We start from the raw sequence: 9,040 nt of genomic DNA, 5'->3' as shown, positions 1-9,040 counted from the left end.
AGTGATGGTGGTCTATGCATCTAGCAGCAGTAGCACCATAGGTGACTTGGGGTTTGAAAACTGTTTTTCTTCCTGTGCCCAGAGCTTCTGCTGTAGAGCAGTCGAAAGTTACTATTGCTGACTTACTTTATGAAAGTGAGGAATTTGATAATAGGCTTATGGTTAACATTTTGAAGCACTTCGTGAAGTTAAAGTTTGATGATATCAGATAGAGGATCTACCTAAAACACAGTCACAAACCCAAATAGACAACCAAAATGAGGAAACAAAGAAACAACTTTCAGATGAAAGAACTAGTGAATTCTCCAGAAGAAGAGATAAATGAAGCAGAGATAAGAAATTTATTTGAAGCAGTTCAGAGTAATAATAGTAAAGATGCTCAACAGCATGAAAAATGATATAGTAACTATGAAAAAAGAACAGTCTGAGATAAAGAATGACAAAATTACGAACACATTGGAGCCCAAACCGGTTTGGCTCAGTGGATAGAACGTTGGCCTGCGGACTGAAAGGTCCTGGGTTCAATTCTGGTCAAGGGCATGTACCTTGGTTGTGAGCACATCCCTAGTAGTGGATGTGCAAGAAGCAACTGATCAATGATTCTCTCTCATCCATGTTTCTAACTCTCTATCCCTCTCTCTTCCTCTCTGAAAAAAAATCAGTTAAAAAAAAAAAAAGTATATATATATATATATATATATGTATAAAGAACACATTAGAAGGAATACACAGCAGATTAGGGGAAGCTGAGGATCAAATCAATGAATTAGAAGACAGAATTGAAAATATCACTCAATTAGAGAACCAAAAAGAAAAAACAGGATGATAGCTTAAGGGAGCTGTGGGACAATGTAAAACATAACAATATTAGAATAGTAGGTGGAGCTGTGGGACAATGTAAAACATAACAATATTAGAATAGTAGGTGTGCCAGAAGAGGCAGAAAGGGAGAAAGGAATTTGAAGAAGTAATGGTAGAAAACTTCCCTAACCTGGTAAAGGAAAAAGTTATACAAGTTCAGGAGGCACAGAGAACCCCAAACAAGAAGAACCCAAACATATCCATGCCCAGACACATCATGATTCAAATGCCAAAAATTAAAGATAGAGAATCTCTCTCTTTAAAACAAAACAAAACAAAACAAAACAAAACATATCAGTTATTTAATCAGATTCTTTATAAGAAATTCAGAGCACCAGTTTGTGAGGATAAAGCCCATTGGTGAGAGCGAACAGCAGAAGTAGCCCTGGAGCTGAGGAACAGCTTTGATTTTTGGCAGAATTTGTGAGTCTACAGCTTTCTGATCTACCTTGCACTGTTCTGTAATCTCGTATTTCTCTTTCTCTGTGTCGAAGATCTCACCCTCCTGGTGTTTGGGTTTGTGCAGCTTCTTTTTGAAGTAAGCATCAGTGATACGTTTGGGGATTTTCACACCACTGATAACAATTTTGGTGAAGGTGGCGATGACAAATTTCTGGTGTGTTCTACAAAGAGGAGCTCGATTGAGGGCCAGAGGTCCAGTCACAAGTAGTAAGCCACTGCTTAGCTGCTTCAGGAAAACCACCCTCTCTTGCCTTTGTGATGCCCAGTGAGGATGATCAGAATGGCCCCAGGAGTGATGCTGGCCCGCAATTTCCTCACATGCTGAATTCAGGGTTTCTTGCCATGGCTCAACAGCTTTTGAGACATGTCTTCATTATACCTAGGATAATATCTAGGCATTTTGCAGAGTTTAACCACTCAGGTACCACCGTTCTTGTTGCCACCAACTGATTTTGTGACAGTAGCAAGAATTTTCTCCTTTTTCATTTCAATCCTGGATTTAGCTGCCGAGTACTTCCTCTTTTACATGGCCTTTCTCGAATGCATAGCCGATCGGGAATATCTGCCAGTTCCTCTGAAGAGGGCGGGGTTTTGGCTGCAGTGGGGCTTCCCCTTCTTAGGCGCCTTAACCTTGCCGCCAGCATCAGCCTTCTTCTTGGCTTCACGTTTCTTCTCCTCAGTATCAGGCTGCTTCTCCTTAGTATCTCGCTTCTCAGTTTTCTTTTCACCTGCCATCTTGTGAGATCAAAGAGAGAATCTTAAAGGCAGCAAGAGAAAAGAAAACTGTTACCTACAAAGGAGTTCCTATAAGGCTGACACCTGATTTCTCATCAGAAACTCTACAGGCCAGAAAGGAATGGCATGAAGTACTGAAGGTAATGGAAAGCAAGGATCTGAGACCAAGATTACTATATCCAGCAAGGCTGTCATTCAAAATAGACAGCCAAATAAAGAGCTTTCCAGACAAAAAAGGCTGAAGGAGTTCATCGCCACCAAGCCAGCATGACAAGAAATGTTAAAGGGATTGTTGTAAGGGATTGCTGAGAAGAAGAAAGAGAGAAATCTAGCTATGCAGAATTAAAATGGCTATAACTAAGTATCTGTCAATAATAACCCTAAATGTAAATGGATTAAATGCTCCAATCAAAAGGTGTAGGGTACCTGAATAGATACAAAAACATGATCCAACTATATGCTGTCTACAGGACACTCATCTCAAAACAAAAGGCACACACAAGGTGAAAGTGAAGGGAAGGAAATAAATTTCCATGCAAATAGAAAAAAACAAAACTGGAGTAGCAATACTCACATCTGACAAAATAGACTTTAAAAGCATCATGCTAAGAGAAATAAACCAGTTGGAGAAAGATAAATATCTTATGGTCTCACTCATTTGTGGAATATAATGAACAACATAAACGAACAAGATAGAGCCAGAGTGGGAAAAATATACTAGAACATAATAGAGGTAATCCTGTTACTTGCAGATTTTAATATTTCCTACAACTTTTGTGATATTATGTTAGTACAGTTTTCATAATATTATTATACTTGAATCCTTTTGTTCTTGAAATATTAATGTTTACTGCATATAATATATGTAAGATAATTTTTCTTGAATAATTGGTGTTTATTGCATGTAACATCATATTTAAAATGGTTTTTCTTGAGATATTAATGTTTATTGCATGTAACATCATTATAAAGTCATCTTTCTTGAAATAAAAAAAAAACACTGAAAAAAATAATTTGATGGTATGAGAAGAAAGACAGCGTCAATGAAAACGTCAGTTCTCTGCAGGACATGGTGGAGTTTCCACAGCTCTTTTTGGGAATGAATTACTTTAGATTTTATTGTTTATTGTTGTGCACCAAAGCTTGATGCACATATAGTTATGCAGTAATATAAATGTCACATTTGAACACTCTTAAAAGCACCAACTCAGCCTGGTGAGGTTAGGGAAGCACTGCCAGAGAGGATGGCCCCAAGGCTTAGGCATTGTATAGATTAGAATTGTCGTTTTGCTTTTATTTAAAAAAATTTTAAATATATTTTTTATTGATTTCAAAGAGGGGGGGGGAGAGGGAGAGGAAGAAAGAGGGGGAGAGGGAGGTAGAGAGGGAGAGAGAGAGAAACATTGATGAGAAACACTGATCTGCTGCCTTCTGTACACCCCCCACTTGTGCTCGAGTTCTCAACCCAGAATGTGCTATTATGTGCCCTGATCAGGAATTGAACTGATGCCACCTCAGCCAGGCTCATTTTGCTTTGAAAGTATGGGCTGATGTCTGTGTATATGGGAACTAGGAAAAGTGAAAACTAGCATTGTTACCACATACAGTAGCTTGTGCCCACCGTAACCACGGCCACCTAGAAACCTGAGAAAGTGTCCTTGGTTGTCATGTTAATGGAGAGTGGAGACACTCACACTAGCAAACTTAAGATTTGAGAAGCTACTAAAAATACCTGGGTGGTGTATTCATGTTGGTGTTTACTTTGGAGTTACTCTAGAGTCCCAGGGAGGCCTGGCAGGCCCAGGCTGACCTTGCATGTGATGGCAGGGACATCAATGTGGGTGTTCACTAGTAGAGAAATTAGAGTCCAGAATGCTATCATTTGGAGTTTTGTTTCTGCTGTTTAGGTTATAGGACAGGTTTAGACCTGATGTGTATTTGTAAAAACACATGCAATAGATAGACGAGGGGAAATGTAAAACAGGTGTAAAATGCAAATATGACACCACCCAGCAGTGTGAAAATGCTGTCGTCATTACACCGTCCTTTAATAAAAATGGATTTTTAACTGCATCATTTTTTTCTTAGCCGTGTAGTAAATCTTCTGTTTACAGAACTTAGCCTAAGTATTTTGTAAAAGTCCAACAGCCAAGAAATATAATTTCCTCAACAGTTTTTGTCTTACCCTTTTACAGATGGCGTAAAATCAGGTGTGTAAAAAAAATAAAAAGCAGTTTGAGCTGACGTGAAAGGTATTTCAGATTTATGCTTTGCAGATGATATTGGTATGATTAATGCATTCATTGCCTTTTTTTATTGCTTTTCACAGATAATGTACATGATGCATGAAAAATGTTGTGGGTTTAAATCTTTGCCAGGTTTAGAGTATGAATATCAACAGATGTTATCAAATAAGTATTATAATCATTATAACATAAAAAAAAATTTGTCATGAGATACATTGACATAAATTTCATTTATGTAAATTGCCTTTATTAGTGTAAAACCTTAGTGTAACTGTTAGGGTTTGTGAAGCACTTTAGATGAGATTAACTTGGTATAATGTGGTCACAAATGGGTTGCTTTAAATTTAACTGACAAGAAAATAACACTCAAAAGTTAGGAAATTACTGAGGCATTTGTTTTCAGCCTGAATTGCTGGTACCGCTTAAATAGGTTGAATATGAATTAATAACAGTGGACTGCTAGCTCAATAATTACAGAGAGTAATTTAAAGGAGACCTTAAATAATAACTGAAAAGTATTTTAGTCTTGCTTTTTTTCTGTTCTGTTTCTGTTTTTCTTTGGTATGCCAGCCCATTGCTTCAGTACAGCCATTCTCAATAGCGTTCAGGTTTGCACAGCAAGTTTTGTCAGTAGAGTTTTGGTGCATTATGGCTGTGACATAAAACTTGCATTCAGCTGTTTTAAAATATTGGATGTTGGGTCCTGATGGAGTGGCCTTAGCAGCTAGGCAGTTCTCCCTAGCAGCAAATGCAGCACTGTACCACGTTTCTGTGGCGGGATTGTGACCAGTTTCTGGCTGTCCTCAGGAAGGATTCAGCCCACCAGTGTGGACAAGTGGGTGAGGGTTGTCTTCCTGGTTTCTGAGCTCTTTGTGTTCTGCTCTTTTCCCTCATCCTTTTACACAAAACAAAGCATATCCTCTCCCCTGATTTGCAGATAATTTACCATCACATTGCCCTTCTGATCCAGGCTGGAATGGACCATTCTAAGTCACTGAATTTTACTGGAGGACACTGAACCAGACTGAGATCATGGAATTGCTTGTGGTCACACTGGTCATGGCACAGTTAGTAGGTGCCAGACTCACATCTGTGGTTCCTACAGCAATATTTTTAGGCCCTACTTTGATACAGAAAGGTATTTTTATTTCTTTTCTAGGAGATACCTTATTTTCCAAGAGCTACCTGCTGGATTACTTTTCTACTTTAAATGACCATACTTCCCCGAGAAAGGGATTATTCACCAGCTAAAACAAATAAAGCTGTACTTGTTTATGAGTAACCCAGGTATCATTGTTTAGCAATCAGAGATCATTTAATTATATCATCAAAATCAATATAATCAAAACAGCAAATACTGCTAATGAATCTGGGATTGTGGGATTAGCAAATACTGCTAATGAAGGTGGGATTGTGGCCTTCTCCCGTATTGTTCATCAAGCTGAATTCACATGCCCTGTCCTTGCCATTGCAACCCTGACTGTGGACAAGCACTAGATGCCTGGAGCAGACACAGTCGGGGTTGGGCTGGGAGCCACGTGGTCTCTTCACTGAGGGCCAGCAACCCTAGCTCTGTTGGGATCAGTAGGTAGTGAGGTCCCTGAGCTGGCAACCACTGAGGGGCTAGCACCGATCTGGGCCCACGGCACAGGAGGAGGAAGGTACAAAATAAGTACGTGATTCTGTTTCTGCCCAGAAGAGCTTCCAGTTTTGCTGGGGAGGGGGCCTATCTGAATTGTAAGGATAATTGATTTTTAAAATTGCCATGTTAACCAGGCACTAACATGTGAAGTAATAAGCTGGGAGAGGTGTACTGCATTCACAATGGCTGTCTGGAGAAAGGGGAGTTTAGAGTTGGTCCTCAAAGGCCTGATAAGTTTTTTTTGAGTACAGGAGCTAAGGGAGGAAGATGGCACATCAGATTTGTGTATGCTGGTGAGTGAGGGCCCTCAGATTGGTTCAGGGACTAGGCTGAAGACTGGCAGCACGGGTCCCTGTGCTCTCCCTGGGTTTAGTGTTGCCTCAGGTTTAGGCTTCCTGAGAGCCAACTCTTGTCTTTCTGTTTTCCCTCCAACTTGCTTGTTTCTCTCAGCAGCACCACCATCCTCTCAAGCACCCAGACCTGGAACTGAACACTTATCTTGGCCACCAGTCATCAAGAACTGATCAGTGTTCGCTGAGTGTCCTTCTCCAAGACTGTGCTCCTGGTCCGTGTGCACCTCCCCTCCCCTGGAGTAGCTGTAGGAGCTTCATCCAGCCTTTCTCTCACCCCTAGGTCTTATCTGCCTTCGGAGGCCTGCAAGCTGCTTTGTGGTGACCAAGTGGGTCTCTGCTCAGAAAATCCCAGTCCTTTGTATTTTATTTTACAAAAATCCTCTTCCCAGAGGTATTCAAAACTCCCCATAGTCTGGCCCTAATCCTACCTCTCATTACTTCTCTACAAGAGGCCTCTTTACTGTGTGAGAGATTAGAACTGTAAAATACCTGAAAGGCCACCTAGTCTTTCCCTTTACTGAAAAAGTGGGGAAACCATGGCTCAGACAGGAGTAGCACAAAACATTAGTGGCCATGTTGGAACTTCAGCAAAGACCCCCAGCACCTCAGTTCAGTTCTTTTCTACCATTATGCCAGCTGTTCTTCATCTTCCTATACTCCATCTCCCATCTTCCCATATTCCATCTACTTTTAGCAAGTTTTTCCTGACTTTATGCACTTTGCATACTTACTGTGGGCTTACACCCTGCTAAGACACAGAGGTGCATTGGTGAGCAAAGCAGATATTGCCCCCATTTTCATGGTGTTCACAGCATAGCAGGGGAGGGAGAGCTTAAAGAAAACAAACCTATATAATAAAAGCCTAATATGCAAATCGACCGAATGGCAGAACAACCAGCCAAACTACTGGTTGCTATGGTGCACATTGGCCACCAGGGGACAGATGCTTAATGCAGGTGCTACCCTCAGTCCTCAGGCCCCAGGCCAGCCAATGTGGGTGCCAGCAGGGGCCCCTCAATCACCTTGCTGGTTGCCCTGCAGAGGGAGTTGATCGGCAGCAGTGGCGGGGGGCAGGGCTGGCAAGCAGGCATTGCCAGGTCGGCCAAGGTGGGTGCCCCCCCTGATCACTCTGCCGGTCACCCCACAGGTCAACCCTGATCACCTGCCAGTCCTAGGGATCCTACCTGTGCACTAATTTCATGCACCAGGTCTCTAGTGAATACATAATTGCAAAGTGTGGTAAGTGTAATGAAGGAAAATCCTAATAGCTAATGTTTAAGGAACAAGTATGTCCCTAGCTGTTTGGCTTAGTGTATAGAGCCTGTAGACTGAAGGGTCCGGGTTTGATTATGGTCAAGGGCACATGCCTTGGTTGTGGGCTCTATCCCCAGTGGGGGGCATTTCTATCTCTCTGCCTCTCCCTTCCTCTCTGAAATTAAAAATAAATAAATAAATACACACACACACACACACACACACACACACAAACAAACAACATTTATGGGCCAGGCCTATTGTAAGGACTTTACATATATTTATTAATTTAATTCTCACAAAATTCTGTCAAGTAGGTAATGTTTCCCTCATTTTACAGATGAGGAAACTGAGTTTTAGATTTAGTGACTTGCCCACGGCCCCACTACTATAAGCAGTGGAGTTGGGATTTGACCCCAGATATTCCTCTCATTTGCCTGCATCTTTACGGCCTCTCCAACTAAGAATGGGGAAGGGGCGAGGTGGGGATAATGGGAAGATCAAATTCAGTTTGAGGAGAGTGGTCAGGGAAGGCCTCTCTAAGGAAGCAGTAAGCTGATGCTTTCCTTCTCTTCCTCTCCCCCCCCCCCCCCCATTGAGGCATTTTATTTGCATGTATGTATTACATACTAAGAAGATGATCCTGGGATTTTCTGTCCCTGGTGTTTTTTGTCTTGCTTCTTCCTGGTCCATGATGCCAGCTGAGGTTGTCAGTAAAATGGGTGGGAGCTGATTTTTCTGCATTTTTTCTAGATCTTTGAGTTGCACATCAAATCTGGAGCTGATCACTCTATATTTGTTTAAACTGCCCATGAGGTTCACAACAAATTTCCCAGCTCTGTGATCATCAATTATTTCAAATTTATCAATGTAACCAGGCTTCATCATCACAATTAGAAATGGGACCTGGTGACATTGGAGCATGGTCTCATAGGAACCTGGTGTGTGCCTCTCCTTTCAGCATTGTTGATAGTACTCTGAAAGCATCAGTCAGGACATTCGTGCACCATCATGGCGGCACAGAAGGATGGAGGAAAGAGAAAGTAGGGGCAAGTATGCAGTGACATGGGAAGTGGGCAGGCTGCTGCCAGACTCAAAGGATCAATCCCTCCAAAAAAGACTGCCTAGTGGAAGAAGGCAGATGAAGGATGATGCATTTTCTTAAAAAGACCGATCAGAGGGCAGAGTAGAAGTGAAGGGGGCAAAAGTCAGATGTAGAGAATAAATAGTAAGGAGCCTGTTGCACTCATTCAGATGAGATGTCATCGCCAGGAGGTTGTAGACTGGGACAGTGACAGAGGGGAAGCAAAAAAATGTATAGGTTGGAGCTATATTTTGGGGTTCAAGCCAGTGGAACCATAGAAAATGCAAATATTAAGAGAGAACTAATTTTTCTAGGGAGGAGTGATGATGGGTTGTGAGGAAGAAGAGCAGGGGTTTGTTACCAATGACTCCCAGATTTAGGGCCTGGAGGAATGGGTGGTAGG

The 9,040-nt window shown here is 41.6% G+C and overlaps 1 protein-coding gene and 1 pseudogene across 2 annotated transcripts in view; one reads left to right on the top strand and one right to left on the bottom strand.

Annotated features, from left to right (window-relative positions):
* The window catches only part of PCBD2 (pterin-4 alpha-carbinolamine dehydratase 2), a 56,454-nt gene that overhangs the window by 9,302 nt on the left and 38,112 nt on the right, over window positions 1-9,040 (top strand). The gene's annotated exons all lie outside the window — the stretch shown is intronic.
* Window positions 930-2,058, bottom strand: LOC311622480 (large ribosomal subunit protein eL6-like; annotated as a pseudogene). Its single transcript has one exon. The product of its transcript is annotated as a large ribosomal subunit protein eL6-like (transcript).

Source organism: Pipistrellus hanaki (assembly GCF_964339955.1).
Source record: "Pipistrellus hanaki genome assembly, chromosome: 5".
NCBI classification, from domain to species: Eukaryota; Metazoa; Chordata; class Mammalia; order Chiroptera; family Vespertilionidae; genus Pipistrellus; species Pipistrellus hanaki.
The sequence above is the reverse complement of the archived record's forward strand: the minus strand, read 5'-3'. Positions and strand labels throughout refer to the sequence as shown.